At 46.4% G+C, this 21,132-nt stretch overlaps 1 non-coding gene across 1 annotated transcript; it reads left to right on the forward strand.

Annotated features, from left to right (window-relative positions):
- The first annotated feature begins 16,527 nt into the window (after positions 1 to 16,527).
- Positions 16,528 to 16,599, forward strand: TRNAC-ACA (transfer RNA cysteine (anticodon ACA)). Its single transcript has one exon. It is a non-coding gene; the product is annotated as a tRNA-Cys (tRNA).
- Positions 16,600 to 21,132: the final 4,533 nt, after the last annotated feature.

The following is a 21,132-nucleotide window of genomic DNA, read 5'->3' on the forward strand; positions in this document are numbered from 1 at the left end:
ATTAATGTAGTTTGAAAAGTGACACATGAGATGTCACATAGCCTCTGCTACATTCCTTATCCTGACGTCCAACTCACATCCTCATGACAGTTAATTTATTTAATTTTAGGAGTATATTCTTCCACTCCTAGAATCGAGTAATTTCAGTAATTAGCTCCAGAAATGGCTAATTTGGGGTCTCCAAGAGAGAGATGAAGCAGAGGTTTACTGGGCATCCTGAGGTCTTCTGTGATAGCCATAGCCAAGGGACAAATCAGAAACAAACAAATCCAACAGACATTTTTAAAGCCAGTAAATGTAATTAGAGTGTGTGCACACTTTACTGCTCACAATAGCCAAGACACGGGAGCAACCTACATGGTCATCAATGGAGGGATAAATAAAAGATGCAGTGTTTATATATATATGTAACTGGTATAAACATATATGTGGTATAAATATATATATATGACAGTGTATGAAAGTGTTAGTCACTCAGTCATGTCCAACTCTTTGCGACCCCATGGACTATAGCCTTCCAGGCTCTTCTGTCCATGGAATTCTCCAGGAAAGATACTGGAGCGGGTTGCCATTTCCTCCTCCAGGGGAACCTCCTGACCAAGGGGTCAAACTTGGGTCTCTTGCACTGCAGGCAGATTCTTTACCATCTGAACCACCAGGGAAGCCTATATATATGAATATATGTATTCATTTTAGGATTAAATCCTATTATACACACACACACACACATACACACACACACACACACACACACACATATATATACGTATATGAAAGTTTTAGTTGCTCAGTTGTGTCCGATTCTTTGCAATCTCATGGACTGTAGTTCACCAGGCTCCTCTGTCCATGGGATTTCCCAGGCAAGAATACTGGAGTGGGTAGCCATTCCCTTCTCCAGGGGATCTTCCCAACCCAGGGATGGAACCCAAGTCTCCCACATTGCAGGCAGATCAGAGTCTTTATCATCTGAGCTACCAGGGAATCTCCTGTATATATTATTATTTTTATATTTGTATTTATTATGTATTTTTATGACTTGGCAACTGAACTGTAACAACTGTTTACATATAGTATATATATAATGGAATATTACTCAGCCATATAAAAAATGAAAAAAATGCCATTTTCAGCAACATGGATGGGACTAGAGACTATCATACTAAATGAAGTCAGAAAGAGAAAGACAAATACTGTATGATGTCATGTAGAATCTAAAATATGACACAACTGTATTTATTTGTGAAGCAGAAACAGACTCAGGGACATAGAGAATATGAACTTGTGGTTACAAAGAGGGAGGCGTTTGGGAGTGGAATAGGGTGGGAGTTTGGTTAGCAGATGTAAGCTGTTACATACGGAACAGATAAACAACACGATTCTCCTGTATGGCATAGGGAGCTATATTCAATATCTTGTGATAAACCATAATGGAAAAGAATATATACGTGTATATATATTTTTATATAACTGCATCACTTTGCTGTATAGCAGAAATTAATACAATGTTGTTAGTCACCTTCACTTCAATAAAAAAAGAAGAAAGCTTCACTTCAATAAAAAAAGAACAGCACTTCTATGTTCAAGTACAAAGGAAAGCATGTGTGCACATTTTGAAGCTCGAGAAGTCTGAATAATGAAGACTCATCTTGCGATTCTATTAGCACAAGTCTTCTACATTGTAAGGGACTCGTGGATTCGCCAGGTGAAGCTGGTGACCGAGGATTCACTCCTCACTCTTCTAAGGAGATGGGAGAGAGATGAGACCGGGAGGAAGGAGGCACTTCCTTTCACGGCGCTGGCACCACGTCAGGACAGTGACGCAGACACCCACATCTGAGCTTCCTTCTGCAGTGTGGAGGCGCAGAGCTGATGGGTCCCTCCCCTCTCCCAGCATCCTGGGGGAAGCAGAAGACCCTGCACACCACCTTCCTGTTCTGTTTCATCCTCACTGCTTCGCAGTTTCTTTGCAACTTCTTTTTTTTTTAATTTATTTTTTATTGAAGGATAATTGCTTTACAGAATTTTGCTGTTTTCTGTCAAACTTCAACATGAATCAGCCATAGGTATACATATATTCCCTCCTTTTTGAACATCCCTCCCACCTCCCTCCCCTCTTTGCAACTTCTCATTGCAATCTCATCTGTGGCACTTGAAGGAAATGCAAATTAAAACCAAAGTGTTTTTGACACTGCCGTGTAGCTTCCTCACATTTTATACATCATGGAGGTTGACCCACTTCATTTGAGCAGGACTAAATAAGACTTAGAGATGAGGACTGGCCTCAGACACCAGGATGGAGAGATGAAGAAGTGCTTCTTGATGTGCCTCTTTGAGGACTTGTCAGAAGTCAGCATCCGTGTCCTGACCCATCGTTTGAGCACCCATCACTGAAAATTCTGGAACCTGTATTTTAGAGAATGGGTTTGTCGTTCTTGCTGTTCAGTTGCTGAGTCGCGTCTGACTTTGCGACTCTACGGACTGCAGCACACCAGGCTTCCCTATCCTTCACTGTCTCCTGGAGTTTACTCAAAATCATGTCCACTGAGTCAGTGATGCCATCCAACCATCTCATCCTCTGTCTCCCCATTCTCCCGCTTCTCTGCTCTCAATCTTTCCCAACATCAGGGTCTTTTCCAGCGAGTTGGCTCTTCGCATCAGTTGGCCAGAGTATTGGAGCTTCAGCTTTAGAACCCCTCCTTCTAATGAATGTTCAGGGTTGATTTCCTTTGGGATTGAATGTTTTGATCTCCTGGCAGTCCAAGGGTCTCTCAAGAGTATTCTCCACACCACAGTTCTTTGGTGCTCAGCCTTTTTATGGTCCGTTTCTCACATCCATACATGACTATAGCTTTGACTGTACACACCATTGTCAGCAAAGTGATGTGTGTCTGCTTTTTAATATGCTGTCTAGGTTTGTCGTAGCTATTCTTCCAAGGAGCAGTTGTCTTTTAATTTTGCAGCTGTAATCACCATCCACAGGGATTTTGGAGCCCAAGAAAATGAAATCTGACACCTTTTGTAGATTTTCCCTCTCTAAAAGAGAGGGTTTAAATAGGAACAAATAGATAATGATTCAATCCTTTCATATCTGGAAGTCTGTAGCATTTTCAGAGGTGAGATACCTGCTTGAACAAAGAAAGTGAGTCATCTGTGACCACGGGATGTGTTTCTTCTCCTGGAGGTAAGGTGAGTCTTTGAGCATCAAGGCTCTGTTGGGTCCTGAGCCTGCCGGGCTCCTGGAGGACCGGCCATCTGGGTCAGTCATGTAGTGCGACGTCAGGTCAGCTCTCTGGTGATGCAGAGAGCAGGACCACCCCTCCAAACAAGGGCCATGATGTGAACTAGAACCTGCTCCTTCATTTTGTATAAAGCTTTTACACTGTGGGCTGGGGAATGCATTTTATTAGTTTATTACCCACCTGGCACGTCAGACAGCCTCAGCCCTGTATCGCGGACAGCAGTTAAACAGGAAACTCTCCGAGGATCACTTTAAGAAATGAATGTTCGGATGCAGATAAATGAAGGCACTATAAATGTTACACATATACGGCCCTGCGTGTGTGTGTATCCTTTCTTAATGTATAGATATGTACAGATGTGCACACACAAAATACTTTTTAAAATGAAATGGTGTGGAACTCATCTTGGGGTCAGCATGCCCGTTTCCTTCTGTGAACTCTTGAGGCAGATGCAACAATGTGATTATATGGCTTATACTTCGGGGATGAGTGATTTGCTGTTTATAAGGATCAGGCGAATCACATGTTCTATTCCAGTGCTCCACCTCACTTCAGTGGCTTTCTGCTCGTAGAAGGGAACCCGCCCAGCTTAAGACATGGATCTGGGCACTGGTGCCCACGCACTTGGGCTTCCCTGGTGGCTCAGCTGGTGAAGAATCTGCCTGCAGTGCAGGAGACCCGTGTCTGATCCCTGGGTCAGGAAGATCCCTTGGAGAAGGGAAAGGCACCCACTCCAGGATTCGTGCCTGGAGAATTCCATGGGCAGAGGAGCCTGGAGGGCTATAGCCCATGGGGTCACAAAGAGTCAGACACGACTGAGTGACGTTCACTTTTACTCACCCACGTGCTCAGTAAGATGAAGGCTGATGCTGCACTCACGTGGTCCATGGACCTCTCCCAGGCTAGAAAATGCTTCTGATGTCTAGGATTTCTCTGCAAGTTCATGATACGTTAAGCTAGAATTTCAGAAAGGAGAAAATAAAATAGATTTACTATGTGCTATAATTGGGCCCAGCTTTCAACCCCTTACTTCTGAGAATGAATAGCATGTATCTTTCCCAGTGAAATTAAGGATAAAATCCAGACCTCCTGAAACATCAGTTCCTCCTTCTACCTGAACTGAAGTTCACCTTTCTCCCCCAAGCTGTTATTCCAGAAAGGAGTATTGATCAAACAGTTTTAGTACCAAATTGATTCACTCAACTCCAGAAACATAAGAGCTGCATCTCTATGAAAAACATCCAACTCCCATGAATTAAATGTATTTTTAGGCAAAAGTATAATTACTATGAAAAATGCCCACATGAAAATAGTTTTGTGTCTTTGCTGTATTTTTTCTTAGGCGATCTCAGTAAATCAAGTCATTATTTAAAAGTCCTATTTGTTGATGTCAGAATTTTATCTGTTTTCCATAGCTAAAACTTATTTACATTATTTATATATGAATTTCAAAGGTATTTTACTTTGCAGGGATAAAAAAATGCTCAAAACAATTATCCCCCAGGTATAGTTTCTGAATATTATTCTATAAATAGATCTTGTCTTATTTTCATTTATATTGTCCATAGCTAATAGTTACTTTTAGAGAATTTCTTTTAATAGTAGCTATTATTAGCAATGGAAAAAAAACAGTTGAAAATTAGGAGTATTTTTTTTTCTGAGAATTTCTATGTAAAATATGTACGTGCATTTATGAATTAACTTAGGTGGAACCGTGACTGAAAACACAGGGGATGTTTTTATGCCTTCTTTAGTTCTTTTTAACTCAGTGAGGGGTCGTTTTTCATATTGCTTTGGGGATGAAAGAGAGAAAGAGATGGAGAAGGAAAAAGACGGACTCAGAGGGTGGAGAGGGGAGAGTGATCAATGGGGGCGAAGCGACTGAAACGCTGCTGGTTGACTAGCTTATCTTTTCGGTCACTCTGAATGGAGTGGCAGCAATCACGACCATATTTCACTCGCATCAGAATCACTCAGATTGCTTGGAAAACCCGAGGCTGCTGCAGCGAAGCAGTCTTGCACCAGGTGCTGCAGGGCCACCTGCCCAGGCGAGGATGGTTTGGGTGGCAGCTGCCCAGGTTTACCCTCATCTCATCTAAAGAGCTGGAAGGAGGCGTTAACCACTCTCCAGGGGCCAGCTTGCCTTGCTTCAGCTGTGAGCTACATGGGCCAGCAACGGCATCAAAGCTTAGTTCCTGGGAGAGCTCACAGAAACCCAGATGAAATGGCCTGTGGGAACTCAGCACCTCCCATGGAGCCCAGGATAGATGCGTGCGGATGGAAACATCTGTGCTTGCGGTGGGCGCAAAGGAGGTAGGCGGTAGCAGGGAAGCAATTCCAGCGATGGGGCCTGCCTGGGCTGAGATCCCCCGGGGGGATGCTCATGGGGAAGGCTTCTGACTCTCTGTTTCTTCTCTGCACCCCTTCCTCCCACTTCGAATCCTGCTCCTTCTCTGTCTTCTTCTCCCTCTCCCCATCCCCCTTCCAAGTCCTCCCTCTCCCCTTCCTCCTCTTCCCTCCTCTCTTCACTCTCGGGCTCCTCCGTCCAATTCTTTAAACTTGAATTTAGAAAAAAAGAATCATGTGATAGGGCGAATAGTGTTCATAAACATGCCCCCCTTCAATCTGGGGAGGAGGAAGCTTGGCCCATTTGTGGCTCACGCTCTGCCCATGTTGTGCTCTTTCCTGAAGCTCTAATACACACACCTGATGCTGTTTCCCAGCCATGCTGGGGACCTACACGGCACAGGACAGATAGGTGATGGGTGGGTGTTGGGTAGATAACGGTGAGAGCCTCCCCAGCGGCCCTGTCTAGGAATACACTACAATTTAGCAAAACAAACCCACAAAACACTCTCGACTATAAGCAAATGCAATCTTAAAATATTTTAATTCTATAATCCCATAAATTACTATCTATTATAATGATGAAAATTAAATGGTGAACCATAGCTAATATGTATTTGCCAATTTGTAAGTAAAAAGGTATGGATCCATTGCAATGTCACAGCTTTTACTCAACAATAGTTAGATTGCTAACCCATAGTTCTGACGAAATCTATATCTATCTCATTTCCATGTTTTCCAATGCTTTCGGATAGTAAGAGCAGTGACAATGCCAGTGTTTTTCTTTTTCTTTTTTTCAGATAATGTGCAATCAGTATTTCCTAAATTAAATAATATATTCTAAGTGTGATCCTTCCAATAAAAAAAATTGTCTACATTGGGATTTTTTTCAAATATGTAGATGGAAATGAGTGGGACCAATTTATCTTATTCAGAAGAGACACTGAAGTGTAATGTGGTATTGACATAGATACTATGCCTTTCTACCCATTGTAGGGGAGGGGTGTAGACATTTTATAGGAAAGGAAAAAAACAGTTCACATGATTTGCTGCTAACTGTGGAAGTCTTGTTGAATTTTATTTAGTCCATTCATTTAATAAATGTTTTTCCCTTAGAGTTCATTTAAAAATTAATGAAACAGTTATCTTTCTCTAGTTGACTTACTTGACTTGTATGATAATGTCTAGGTCCATCTGGGCACGTGTGATCAGTTGCTTCAATAGTGTCAGACTCTTTGCAAACTTATGGACTCTAGCCCACCAGGCTCTTCTATCCACGGGATTCTCCAGGCAAGAATACTGGAGTGGGAAGCCATTTCATCCTCCAGGGGATCTTCCTGACCCAGGGATTGAACCCTTATCTCTGGTATCTCTGGCATTGCAGGTGGATTCTTTACCCACTGAACTACCCGGGGAGACCCTAGATCTATCCATCTTAAGTCAAACGACATTATTTCATTACTTTTGTGCCTGAGTAGTATTCCACTGTATACATGTGTGCCCATTCACCTGCTGGCAGACACTTAGGTTGCTTACATGTGCCGGTTATTGTAAATAGTTCTGCAATGAACACTGGAATGCATGTATGTTTTTGAATGATGCTTTTCTCTAGATTTATGCCCACAAGTGGCATTCCTGGTCATACTGCAGTTCTACTTTTTTTTTTTTAAGCCACCTCCATACTATTCTCCATATTAACTGCACCAATTTACATCCCCACCAGAAGTGTAAGAGGATTCCCCTTTTCTCCACTCCCTCTTCAGTATTTATTATTTGTAGACTTCAGCGCATGCAGCTCAATATTGAAAAAGAAAAATCCAATCAAAAAATGAGGGGAAGATCTAAGTAGACATTTCTCCAAACGGTTTCCCTACATTTTGTGTTGAGGCCCTGACTTCCCATGTGGCTGGACTTAGTGATGGGCTCTCTCAGGAGGGTATTGAGCTTAGAGGTGGGCCCTGATTCTATGGGCTTCCCAGATCACACTCCTGGTAAAGAACCCACTAGCCAATGGAGGAGACACGGTAGATGCGTGTTCTATCTCTTGATCAGGAAGATTCCCCAGAGAAGGAAATGGCAACCCACCCCAGTATTCTTGCCTGGAGATTCCCATGGACAGAGGAGACTGGTGGACTGTAGTCCATGGGGCAATTTTGAGGCATTTTTTATGGCAACCTGAGCAGCCTAGTATAGTGAACATACACAGTGTTATTCATCCATCTTGCTGCTTACCCGTCCCTTGCACTGGGATGTAAGATCATTGTTGTCAAAGATTTTAATCTTATCTGCCAATCGACGAATGCCTGGTATCAAGATCCCGTGGAGGAGGAGATAACAACCCACTCTGGTGTTCTTGCCTGGGAAATCCCATGGACAGAGATGCCTGGTGGGCTACAGTCCATGGCGTCACTAAGAGTCGGACACAACTGAGTGACTAACACACACAGCCATTGTTTATTCCTTTTTATTTACTTTCAAAAATATATGATTGTGAGTTTCCTGTGATGGAGGCTGTGGGGGGACTTTTCTGCGATGGTGAGTGGGAACAGGTGAGCAGGGCGCTGTGCCAGTGACCTCAGAGGACAGCAGCAGAGGGCAGGCGGGCGAGGGTTGCAGTCCCTCTGGGCAGTGCCCTTTCGGCCCAGCTAACAAATGAAGTCCTTCCTTCCAGACACAGACAGAAGGCTGAGAGGTGAGGGAGGGGCCCTTCAGCCCTGGCCCAGGTCTCAGGAGGGCTGCCCAGAGGGGCCCCGGGCCCTTGAGTGGTAGGTACAGATGGGGATGTATCATCACACACAATCAACAAACCCACAAAAGTAAGGGTGCTGACCAGCACGTCCCCAGGACAGGAGGCTCTGGAGGAGTTTTACCACCTTCTGAAGCTGAGTCTTACAAGACAACCAGAGCTTTACAGATGGACCAAATCTGTGCTACAGACGGAAATCGCCGCCACGACCCCCGTTAGCGGTAAGCGGGCAGAACCTCAGCACACGGCTGTCTTCCCCACAATAATTACCTCATTTCAGCAGTAACGGCTGTCCCCCTCGATGTGCCTGCGATTTTTGTCCTGGGAGCTTGTCGGTGTCCATTACTTGGTTAGTATCGTCACGGCCACTCGAGCACCACGCTCCGCAGGAATGGCCTTTGGCTGCCAGAGCTTACTGGCTATTGATTTCCTAGCTGGATGGGGCTGGGGTGGGGAGAGAGGAACTGGGTCTGACTCATCGCCACGCACTGCTGTTTATGTTTGCCAGAGGCTCCGAAGTTCACGCCAGGCCCGCACAGCCTCTGCCCTTGCCCAGGTGGAGGGAACTCAGGAGCTTGTGGCCAGAGCCCCGGAGCGCCCACGTGGTGCCCGCAGCCTCGGCCTGAGTGGCTTGGAGGCTGGAGTGGCTGCGGCTGGGGCCCTCAGAGGGGCCGACAGCGCATTGCCCGGGAACCAGGGAGCTCAGGAGAGGTTGTGAGTGTTTATTTATCACCTGTGATTGTTTGGGGTCGGCGCCGGCTGGTGCAACTTGCATGGACCATCCAAGAAAAATCCCACCACTTGACGTATCTGCTTTGCAGAGGGACTTCCCGTAGACGTGTGGACGTCACACCCGTCTGAAGGGCCTGGAATGTGGGACTTCCCTCCAGTCTGAAGCAGGTGTACCAACAGTAATAGTGCTAAGACAGGCTGTTTACCCCTTGTTCTTTTGAATTCACTCCCTCACATAAACTCCACGAGGAAGGTGGCAATACTGTCCAGTTGTTCAGAGGAAGAAACGGATGACCGCGTAACAAGCACTGGACACGGATCTAGAACGTTCCGTCCCTCTTTATTGGAGCCGGGAGTGTGGTGAAGGCAGAGCTGGGGAAAAGCTGTCGTGTGGCACAGCCGAGCTGACGCGGTGCAGGGTCAAGGCCGGGGTGCTGCTGCAGCCTGCCTGCGTCTGGCTCGTCCACGCTCGGCCTGGAATTTCCCTGTGGTGGGCTCGGCAACCGTATTGGAAAGTGGAAGAGCGTCTGTGGAGAAGGAGAGGACACACCCACATTTGTTCAACTGGGCAGAAACCTCTGTCCCGCCAGGAGGTAGGTAGGGCAGAGTCCTCGTGTGTCATTGGGAGCATGTGACGGGCTGACCTGCAAAGTCCGAGGGGAATTCTTCATCACTTCCTGATTTTGTCCACAATTATGGCGTTCAGGATTTTAAAAACTCACTTTCCAGACTGCATGTTTCACTCAGCGTGAAAATAGCACATGTGAGGGGGATACAGCCCATCTCCGGTCAGAAAAGTGTATGTAGGAAATCAAGACGTAATAGTGGGAGATGCATAGACACTGAGGCCCGTTAACCCGGGCCCGTGGGCAGATGCTGAGGCCGGTGGTGTGGGGCTGTGAGAATGGGCTTCAAGGTCGAGGCTGAGACCCGCTCCCTTGGCTGGTGGGTTTCTACCACACGCCCAGGGAACTAGAGTGTGTGTGACTGAGAGGATGAGAAGCAGGGGCCGGCCAGCCTCACCCCCGCCCAGCCCACGCCCTGGGTGAGCTCTGCGTGCGCCAGAAGCCCGCCGTCAGGAGGGCAGTAAGCACAGGGCTGGGCGACGTGGGCCTGGGGGTGCGGCGGGCTCCCCCGCTTCCCGATCCTGCTGACGTCCCGGCTCTCTTGGCAGACACTGGGAGCCGTTCGAGGCTGGAAGGAATGCTTCTGTCTGAGATGGGAGCAAGCCCAGCCTGAGCAAGCCTTTGAAAGATGCTCAGGGCAGCTGGGGCTACACCCACCCCTCGATGTACCGTCACAGTCACTGATGAGGAAAGTTCTGACAAGTTCAAGATCCTTGACATCCAGTCTCTTCTTGGGTCCTGAGGCATTTGCTCCCAGGATGGGGAGACAGACACTGACGCAGCCAGGATGACAGAAAGCAGGACCTTCCTGGGGCATAAATCTCAACAAGAGGTTGGGACGAATTCACTGGATTTCATCACAGTACTTTTTTATTTTTTAAAACCCCTGTTACTTTCATGATTAAGGTGATTCTCCTGACCTTGGGACCAGTCAGGAATCAGTATGTAGTTTTACAATGATTTCAGCTTCAAAACATTTGACCTTTGAATATGCTCATCATTTATCCTATTATGCAAAGACCTTCCCAACTTAATGACACATGACTCTTGGGCTGACTACTAGCAAGCACTTGTAGGATAAAGAGGAAGAGAAAGATTAAGACCTGATGGCATTAGCAGTAATCACACCGAAATATTTCTTACTGAACTCTAGTCCATCATAAAGAATGCACTGCAATTAACTATGGAAGGAGGAGGGTGAAAATATTCAACACCCACAAATACAGAAGGGCTGAATGTATTAAAATACCTGTTCTGTTAATTATCTAAGAAGCCGCTCTACTTTCCTTAAGATACTGTTTAAAAGGTGGTAACGAGGACCCTGTGTGCAAGACAGCAAAAGAGACACAGATGTGAAGAACAGACTTTGGACTCTGTGGGAGAAGGCGAGGGTGGGATGATTTGAGCGAACAGCATGGAAACATGTATATTACTATATAGGAAAGAGATGACCAGTCCAAGTTCGATGCATGAAACAGCACTCAAAGCCAGTGCACTGGGCCGGCCCAGAGGGGTGGGATGGGGAGGGAGGTGGGAGGGAGGTTTGGAACGGGGGACACATGTACACCCATGGCTGATTCATGTCAGTGCATGGGAAAACCACCACAATATTGTAAAGCAACTAGCTTCCAATTAAAATAAAGTAAATAATTAAAAATAAAGCACTTAAGAAATCCAGCTGGCATGTAGAAGGCACTCAAGAAACCTGTGCTGATTTTGAAGAATTAACCACGAACAACAGAGAATTTCTTTTGGATAACTTTCTTACTAAATGCATATCTTGCTGCTGGAGACAAGACATCCATTGTCCCCAACAAGTAGCTGCTTACTAGCTCTATTACATAGAATAAATTTAATTAATTGTAGCATACAAGTTCATTAATATCTACCAATGGCCAGGTACACTCACCCTCAAACTGAGGAAAAAAGCCTGCAGTTGGAAGCCTTAGTGCTCAGCCGCCCCGTCGTGTCCGACTCTTTGTGACCCCGTGGGCTGTAGCCCGCCGGGCTCCTCTATCCATGGGATTTCCCAGGCAAGAATCCTGGAGTGGGCTGTAATTTCCTTCTCCAGGGGACCCTACTGACCCAGGGATAGAACCCGTGTCTCCTGCTGCGCCGGCAGATTCTTTAACCACTGCGCCACCTGGGAAGCCGTTACAAACCTTAACTACCAGATTTTCTGAAGTTGTTCTTCGCTTTCAACCTATCAGAATTTTCTCCAGGAGGATAAGTTCACATACGAATCTGCTTGTTAAATTAACACGTTTCCTCAGAGGACAATTGGATCCTCAGACCAGGCCTCAGAGGGAAGGTGGGCGTGAGGGATCCTGAGGGGTGAGGAGACCCAATGCCATCTTGAAGGTTTTGGGGGAAAATGGGTGCCTTGACTTCTCTGAAAAGTGGAGGGTGAGGAAACCCATCAACACGAGGGGAAAATAGGATTTTTGAGAGGCTAAGCCCAGTTGATGGGTGGGGAGGCTGATTGAAGAAGCCAGCCAGCCTGCAGTGGGAGAGAACAAATCGCGAGGAATAAAATCATGTTGAAAGGTCACTGGGATAAGAAGCAAGGCAGGGTTTCATTTGCTGTTGTTGTTGGAATGGTGCAAACTCCTGAAAACAGAGTGACCCATTAGAGGGTATTTCCAAATACCAAGTCTAAGCCACCATATCACCATGAGTCAGGAGTGGAATCACTGTGAATATCGATGATCTCTATTTTCCTTTCCTGACCTTCAACGTTTGCTTGTTTACGATCTTTTTTTTCCTGATCACCTGAGCTAGTGAAAATGAAAATGTGCAGAGCAGCATTAAGTCATATTTTCCTCACGAACATCACACGGAGATTGCTGTGATAACAGGTGAAGCCAAGATTGAAATCTGATTGAAAAAATACAACCAAAAATACCACATGTGCACAAAACACTTTAAAATGCCAAACATTTCCCGGAGACCCAATAATTGAAAAATAGAGTACAAAAGTCATCTGTCACGATGTTTTTAAAGATGAAATATTTGCAGTCGCGTTCCAATCTGTGTCTGTGGTTGGGCATCCCTTAGTCTGAAGCCAAAAGAGGCAGAATACACCTTTATGTTAACAGAGTTCAGCTTTTTAGGATCATCACCTCTGCTGTTTCTTTCTTTATGAATTTTGATTGCATATTGGACTAAATTGAGTTACAGTGCTGTACACAGCATTTCAGGTGCACAACAGAGTCACAGGTGTACAACGAAATGATTCAGTTCTACTTACACACGTGTCTCTTCTTCTCCAGTTCTGTTCCCATTTAGGTCGTTGCAGAGCGTTGAGCAGAGTACCCTGTGCTGTGCCCGGGATCCTTGTTTAAATTCACCGCAGTATTGCTACATGTCACTCTCAGCATTTGAGAGCAGTGAGCCCCCCAGAGGGCACATTCTGGGATGCCCAGTGGAGTCCAGCCTTGGACAAAATAGCAGCAGAACCAGTAAGTGATGAACCACGCATCTCTGAAATGGTGTCAGTGGGGACAACGTGCACACCTCTTCTTAGGCAAAGATTGGCAGGGAGGGTAGGTTCTCAGCCAGCCCCGAGACGTTTCCTCCTCCACGTCCATCCAGGGTGAACATCTCATGTTAGTCCAGGCACTGGCTTTGCCTCTCAGGTATTTCTTGGGAAGATGCCTGTCCAGATAGAGGGTCATGGAGTCTTTAAATTCAAGTCTCCACCTTGCCTCACATTTATGTTCCTTTATCGAGTTGATTTATCCAGTGGTTCTTGCAGAGTAGTTCTATCAGTGCTGTGTTATGGGGTTGGATTGCTCCTCCCAAAGATGTGCTGACCTCCTAAGCCCCGCAGTGCTGTGAACATGACCTTACTTGGAAGTAGGGTCTGTGCAGATGATATAGTTAAGCTGAGGTCATTACTCTGGGTCCCTTATCCAGTAGGTCTGGTGTCCCCAAGAGAATGGGAAATCTGGGTGCAGACATATGCATGGGGAGGATGTCATGCAAAGATTGGAGCTCGGCAGCCACGAGTCAGGGGACCCCACGGGTGGCCAGCAACCCAGCAGAAGCCAGAGTGGGGACAGGTCCTCACAGAGCCTTCAGCCCGCACGGCCTGTGGGCACCCTGACCTGGGACTGTGGCCCCTAGAACTACGAGAGGATAAGCTTATGTGGGACTTGTTAACAACCCCCCAGGAAACAACTGTCACCCTGCTTGAGAAAACTCACTTCCGGCATTAGACGGCTTCGCCCTGTGAGGACAGGGTCCATGGGACACCCCGGCTGCTTTGGCCTGCTGACTGTGATCTGCGCCCAGGATGGGAGCGGAAACTCAATGGGCTGATCGACCCTGTCCTGGGGCGTGTGCTCAGTCACTTTAGTTGTGTCCAACTCTTTGCGGCCCTGTGGACAGTAGCCTGCCAGGCTCCTCTGTCCACAGGATTCTCCAGGCACGAATACTGGAGTGGGTCGCCATGCCCTCCTCCACGCGGTCTTGGGATCACTGGTCAAACCCCTCAATTTCCCAGAAAGTCTGTATTGGACAGAATCCAGAAAGAGCTCTTAATGGCCTCAGCATCCTTCACCTTCCAAGCGCCGGGGGCACCAGCCTCTTGAGAAACTCAGTCCCCCCATTAGATCCTAAGAGAAGGAGGGCTTCCATTTGCTGAAAAGTACTGCCAGCTTGTGAAAGGTCACTGTTCCTCTGTCACCTTCAACGGGTGGTCGAGTGTCATAAGCAGCGAGGACACTGGTTGGGGGCCGGTTCTCGGGGAGCTGCAGGACTTTCACCGCGGGGGCTTTTCTTAAACTTCAGGATGCACGCACGGCATTCCTTCTGGCAGGGAATTTGCCAACAATGTCTGTGACAGGCAAGCTGGGAGGTCTCGCCTCATTCATAATTGAGGGTTGCTTGACTGTAAAGTCATGTTTGAGACTCACACACGAGAGGCTGGGTTCCAAAGCTCTGAGTCCCATTAGGGCGCCATCTCTGACTGTCGTGAGCCGGGGAGCTGCGTGGGACGTCTGTAAACTTGGGGGTGCACAGGTGTCCATTCACAGGAATGTCAGGGTGTGGGACGCTCTCGCTGCCCCATAATCAGGGCTTGTCAACCAGGCCCTTACTCCGTGGGGTCTTGTACGTAGGGAGGGAATCAGAGATGAGGAGAATAAATTCCAGGGCTTTCTGTGTAAGAACAATATAGATTTTGTTAAAAAAATTACCTTTAAAGGCAGAATGTGAGTCTCTTGCATTTTGCAAATAAGATGTCACGCCCATGTAACAGTAGCTAAGAAGCCCTCCTGGCGGGGTAGCTCAGATGGAAAATCGGCCTCGCTGATTGCTCTTGCAGCTACCTAGCCGAAAGAACTAAATTCAATTTTCTTAAAACCTACTGTCTGGGGTTGATCACCTCTCTCATATTTTAAAAATGTTCATGAACTCAAACACTGGGTTCAAGTGAATCTGATCTCACACCACGGAAGGCTGGCTGAGAAGCCAAGATGAGAACATTTCTCCTCCGCCAGCTGTTAGGTGAGACCTGAATAATGAAGGATGAGGTTGGGGCAATGGAGGGCCCCAAGGGGCCAGGTCCTGGCCAGCCCGATGCCGGGTTCACTCTACTGCCTGCAGTTCCTCTCCCCCTTCTCTGTCTGTTATCCGTCCCACCCAGTCTGTCTTTCTAGATCACCTGCATGGTGCTGAAAAGGGAGAATGCTAGTCACCCAGTGTTGTCTGACTCCTTGTGACCCCATGAACTGTAGCTACCAGGCTCCTCTGTCCATGGGATTCTGCAAGTAAGACTACTGGAGTGGGTGGCCATGCCCTTCTCTGGGGGATCTTTCTGACCCAGGGTTCCAGCCCAGGTCTCTTGCACTGCAGGCAGACTTTTTTTTTAACCATCTGAGCCACCAGGGAAGCCTGCATGAGGCAAAGACACCTCATCAATTCCAAGGACGCTTCCAGAGGATGGAAGGTATTGGCATGACATTCACTGGTTGGTCCGGCATTGCAGGATTCAGTCCTTAAACACTTGGGACTACGTGGCCATCATCCAAATATGCTTCTCTCATCACGTTGACCATTGTGCAGCTCCTATTCTATTTCCAAACCATCCCCTGTGTTGATCTGACTCTGTTGTTCCAAGAAGCAAACGATGAGCTTGGAGAAGCAAAAATCCACCCCACTTTGCAAGATACACACAGTCCCAGGAAGATGGTCTGCAGATGACCAGTTGCCTGTATGGGTTCCACATCCACAAGATGACTCTTGTTTGAAGACAATCTGCATGGGTATCGAGAAGGTCTGGCTTATATGCTTCTCTACTTTTAAAATATTTAACCAAGTGTCCTCTTTTTTTTTTCTTTTGTAAAGTATAAAAAATACACTATTGAAAATGAAAGTCGCTCAGTCATGTCCTACTCTTAGAGATCCCATGGACTGTATGGGATTCTCCATGCCAGAATACTGGAGTGAGTAGCTGCTCACTTCTCCAGGGGATCTTCCCAACCCAGGGATCGAACTGGTGACTCCTGCATTGCAGGTGGATCCTTTCCCATCTGAGCACCAGGGAAGCCTATGTAGTATTAAGTCTATGTATGAATAACTGCCACTTGGTGCCTCTCTTAGTGGAGTCCAGTTAAGTTGCTAAATTAGTAAATTCTTTCCAATTTTGCTTGAAAACAATGCATATTTAAACAAATTTGTAATACATCGTATGTGGGAAACTGCATTTTTTTCTCTTTTCTTGTGTGTCTCCCATTTTCCTTCTCCTCTCCCTTCATTTTTTTCCCTCTAACTAAAGCATTTGTATTATTTTCCTTTACTGTGTAAAAGATAGCACAGAATTTAACTTAGGACTTCCCTTGTGGCTCAGAGGGTAAAGCGTCTGCCTACAACGCGGAAGACCCAGGTTCGATCCCTGGGTGGGGAAGATCCTTTGGAGAAGGAAATGGCAACCCCCTCCACTATTCTTGCCTGGAAAATCCCATGGATGGAGGAGCGTGGTGGGCTACAGTCCATGGGGCCTCAAAGAGTCGGACACGACTGAGCGACTTCACTTCATAGTTTCCATGGGTCAGAAGTCTAGGCATGGCTCAGCTGAGCTCTCTGCTGAGGAAGTGAAGTGAAGTTGCTCAGTCGTGTCTGACTCTTTGCGACCCCGTGGACTGTAGCCTGCCAGGCTTCTCCATCCATAGGACTTTCCAGGCAAGAGTACTAGGGTGGGTTACGATTTCCTTTTCCAGGGGATGTTCCTGACCCAGGAATCAAAGCCAGGTCTTCCTCATTGCAGGCAGATGCTTTACCATCTGCTGAGGAATGTCTCCCAAAATTAGAATCCAGGTGCTGGCTGGGCTGCATTCTCATCCAGAGGCTTGACTAGGGAAGGATCTCCCTCTAAGACCCTCAGGTTCCTGGCAGGGTCCACTTATTTTTGGCTGTAGCATTCATGACAGATGCTTCTTCTAAGCCAGGGAAGGAAAGTCTTCATGGTTTCAAATCTCTCACCTCTGGACCTGCCATAAAAGGATGTATCTGATTAGGCCTGGTCCTCCCGGAATGATCACCTTTTGATTAACATCAAGTCAAAACCAGGGACCTTAATTATGATGCAAACATCCCTTCAGTTGTATCACTGTTGTTGTTGGTCAGTTGCTAATTCATGCCCAACTCTTTGCAGCACCATGGACTTCAGCACAGCAGGCTCCCTTGTCCTTCACTATTTTCCAGAATTGGCTCAAATTCATGTCCATTGAATCAATGATGCTATCTAACCCTCTCATCCTCTACACCCCCCTTCTCCTTTTGCCTTTGATCTTTCCCAGCATCAGGGTCTTCTTCAATGAGTCAGCTCTTCGTATCAGGTGGCCAAATTATCAGAGCTTCAGCCTCAGCATCAGTCCCTTCAATGAATATTCTGGATTGATTTCCTTTAGGATTGACTGGTTTGATCTCCTTTCCATCTAAGGGACTCTCAAGAGTCTTCTCTAGCACTACAGTTTGAAAGAATCAATTCTTTGGCACTGAGCTTTCTTTACAATGCCACTCTCACATCCATATATGACGACTGTAAAAACCATAGTTTTGAATAGATGGACCTTTGTCAGTGAAGTGCTGTCTCTGTTATTTAATGCACTGTCTAGTTTTATCATATGATGTAACATCATCCGGCATGGTAGTCGATTGCTTTGCCATATTTTGTCAGTTAGAAGTGGGTTTGGGGCCCATGCTCACTCAGAGAAAAGGGGTCTCACGAAGACGTGGGACCACCTGCCACATGTGGACTTCTTCCACGTGTCCCGTGTGTTGACCAAATCCCCCGTGCACAGACGTGTAGGCTCATGCACAGGCAACACGCTGGTCAGTCACCAGTGGCAACCACACAACTCAAGGGCTTTTCACTGAAGCACCCATAAACCTTGCCTGAGGACTCGACCCCCAGGCAGGCAGCCAGAAGGGAAGGGGCTTAGGGTTGGCCAGTGCTGACAGGAGCTGGCGGGTGGGTGACCCGGTGCTCGGCACCCCGCCTTTGTTGGCGATGGCACAGGCTTATTCCTCTGTTGTCCAGCTCCCAGCAGGGCCGCGCCCTGTTTCCCAGACGCAGCATCCTTGGCCTTGGTCTTCACTGGCCCTCCCCACCGCTGTGTCACTGCCGTCATGACCGTCTCCCGAATAAGATGCTGCCTCACAGTCCTAACTCAGCTCTGCATCTGGAGCCCGTGCAACACACCTGTTACCTCTCTGCAGCTGGTGCCCAAAGTACACCCTTGGCGTGGGAGTATCGCCTTTCTAGGACTGCCGTAACACGTCACAGACCCGGGCTCAAAGCAGAAACACGTCATCAAACAGCTCGAGAGCCCAGGAGGCCAGGAAGAAGTGCAGGTTCCCTCTGACCCGGCCCAGGAGGCTCTGCTCCGGCCCCTCGGCCAGCAACCTCGGGGTCCAGGCAATCCGCGTGTAGATGCACCTCTGCTTTCGGCTTCGCAGGTATTCTCCCTGTGTGTCTGTGCTCAGATTTCAGTCTCTAAAGCAAAGACAAAACAGCTTACTCAACAAATAGATTGAAAGAAAACTTAGCAAACGTGGCGTCTCCTGACTCTGGCGGTGACGAAGTAACTCAGGCCAAGAGAGCCCTCCCTCAGGAAGCAAGTAGAAAACAGGACAAAATACTTTCCCGCCTTCCTGCCCCTGGAAAATCCCAGTTCTCCAGGTCACCAACAAAGTTACTCCTTTTTTCTTCAAATGTAGGTGCCCAGCCATCCCAGAAGCAAACACCAACCACCCACTAACAGCGGAGCTACCAGAAACAGTCAAGGTTCTCTTTGCTCAGCTTTTGCAAGAAAAGCCACGCTTCTGTGTTTTCCAACCGCTTCATATGATGGTTCAGTCGCTAAGTCATGTCTGACTCTTGTGATCCCGTGGACTGTAGCCCGCCAGGCTCCTCTATCCATAGTGTTTTCCAGGCAGGAATACTGGGGTGGGTTACCATTTCCCTCCCTAGCCACTTCATATGATAGTTTCTCTGTTTTTTGCTGTGCCACCAACTATATACACAGCTGAGTTAGATCTTTGCTCTTTCTTTTGCTTTCTAGGAATTGCTTTATCATTTTGTGAAATATGTTCACGGTTGCGAAGTTGTCTCTAAACAAACATGCCCCTTTCCTCTTCACATTGTGTTTTCACTCACTTTAAACTAACCCTGTGTACTGATTATGATTTACCAGTTCATTATTTTAACATAACAGGTGGATGCATGTATGTGTATTCATACACTATATATAATTTAAGGGAAGCCCAACAATACTGGAGTGGGTAGCCTATTCCTTCTCCAGCGGATCTTCCCAATTCAGGAATCAAACCCAGGTCTCCTGTATTGCAGGCGGATTCTTTACCAGCTGAGTCACAAGGAAAGCCCAAGAATACTGGGGTGGGTAGCCTGTCCCTTCCCCAGCAGATTTTCCTGACCCAGGGATCAAACCGGGGTCTCCTGCATTGCAGGCAGATTCTTTACCAACTGAGCTATCAGGGAAGCCCCATATAATGTATAAAAGTCTACATATTTTTATCAATCTCTCACCTGTCAATAATCTATCTCTGTTTGTTTATCATCTATTATATATCAGTCTACTCCTATCTACCTCTATTATCTATCCATTTGTCTATTGTCTCTCTATAGACAAGGGTTGGTAGTGTAGGAACATTGCTGGACAATACCTGATGTTTCTCCCAGGAGCTGCACCATTTTGCGTTGAATTGGTAATAACTGAAAGTGCCTGTTTCCATAACATTATCATCTGAGCTTGCTGTCAAATTTCTGGAGGCTTGCCAATGTCATAGTGCTAAAGATTTCCACTGCAGTTTTGATTTATGTTTCTCTAATTATGAGTGAAGTTAATGTCTCTCCATAGTACTAAACGCTACCTGCATTCTTTCACTATGATCTGTCTGTTCCTTTTTATAGTCCATTTCTCCAGAGATATTTTTCACACATTTAAGAAGCTCTGTACATATTAGAGTATTCTTGCCCGGAGAATTCCATGGAGAGAGGAGTCTGGCAAGCCCAGAGTCAGGCATGACCATGAATGAGCCTGCACACACAATGCTCACAAATTATTTTCTCCTTTTTAATTTTTTTTCTTTTTACTCTATTCATATATTTTCTACACAGATGTTTTTGCAAGATTTTTTTCTTAATGTCACCAAATATATCAATCATCCACTTTCAAGTTTTATAGAAATTAACCTATTTTTTTTCCCTATTTATATGTTTTATTTTTCTTCATAGATCTCTGGTACATTTAGAATTTATCCTGCTGTATGATGAAGCTGCTGCTATGCTCCTTGGAGGTAAAGCTATGTCAAACCTAGACAGCAAATTAAAAACAGAGACATCACTTTGCCAACAATGCTCTGTATAGTTAAGGCTATGGTTTTGCCACCAGTCATGTATAGATGTCAGAGCTGGACCACAAAGAAGGCTGAGTACTGGGGCACTTACACTTTCAAACTGGGGTGCTTGAGAAGACTGGGGAGTCCCTTGGATTGTAAGGAGATCAAACCAGTCCATCCTAAAGGAAATCAACCCTGCGTATTTATTGGAGGGACTAAAGCTGAAGCTGAAGCTGATACTTTGGTCACCTGATGTGAAGAGCTGACTCATGGGAAAATAACCTGACACTGGGAAAGATTGAAGGCAAAAGGAGAAGGGCACAACAGAGGATGTGATGGTTATGTAGCATCACTGACTCAACAGACATGAGTTTGAGCAAACTCTGGGAGATGGTGAAAGATGTGGAAGCCTGGTGTGCTGCAGTCCATGGGGTCTCAAACAGTTGGACAGGACTTAGCTCCTGATCACCTACAGCTTAATGAGATAAACTGGTCCAATAGAATCTTTTTCAATATGATGGTTTATCCCACTACTATAGTGCCAGTTATGAAAAAGTTCAATTTTTCCTACCAATTT

This window comes from Odocoileus virginianus, chromosome 14, assembly GCF_023699985.2.
Source record: "Odocoileus virginianus isolate 20LAN1187 ecotype Illinois chromosome 14, Ovbor_1.2, whole genome shotgun sequence".
NCBI classification, from domain to species: domain Eukaryota; kingdom Metazoa; phylum Chordata; class Mammalia; order Artiodactyla; family Cervidae; genus Odocoileus; species Odocoileus virginianus.